The following is an 851-nucleotide window of genomic DNA, read 5'->3' on the forward strand; positions in this document are numbered from 1 at the left end:
GCCCGCCACCGCGCCCAGCTAGTTTTTTGTATTTTTTTAGTAGAGACGGGGTTTCACCGTGTTAGCCAGGATGGTCTCGATCTCCTGACCTCGTGATCCACACGTCTCGGCCTCCCAAAGTGCTGGAATTACAGGCTTGAGCCACCGCGCCCGGCCTAAAATTAATTTTAAATCAACAAAATTGTATATATTTATGATGTGTCGTATGATGTTTTTAATAAATGTATAGATGGTGGAAGAGCTAAAACTAATTTGCTTCCACCTTTTGGGTATTGTGAATAATGCTGCTGTGAACACAGGTGTACAAATATCTCTTTAAGACCCCACCATAGATTCTTTTGGGTACATACCCAGAAGTGGAATTGCTGGATTATAAGGTAGTTTTATGTTTAATTTTTTCAGGAACCTCTATACTGTCTTCCTTAATGGCTGTACTGATTTACATTTCTGCTGTCATTAATAGATGAGGAAACTGAGGCTCTGAACATTTGATGAGTGTCCCAACACTTGGTAGGTGGCAGGGTTACCAGCTACTTGGCTTGACAAGTAACAGGGTTACCAGTCACAGAGCTGGGAGTGTAGGGCTGGAATTTTAAGCCATGAATTTCCCTATGTGAGGATGCTTTTCTGGAGTTGAGTGCAGACTTGCAAAGAAATGACTATCACGCATAGCAAAATGTGGTGAGAGCGCGCTGGGTCGGGGGTCACATGAATGGCTAAGGAATTTCACAACAGGAAGGTATGCTTCCAGGTCATGGACTGTGGTTTGCCATGCCAGGACCAGCTGACAGGCTCACAAGAGCTGACAGTTAGCAACTGTTCCTCTGGGATTATTTGCACCCTGGAAATAC

This window comes from Rhinopithecus bieti, unplaced genomic scaffold (genome assembly GCF_001698545.2).
Source record: "Rhinopithecus bieti isolate Rb0 unplaced genomic scaffold, ASM169854v2 scaffold_29830, whole genome shotgun sequence".
Classification (NCBI taxonomy): Eukaryota; Metazoa; Chordata; class Mammalia; order Primates; family Cercopithecidae; genus Rhinopithecus; species Rhinopithecus bieti.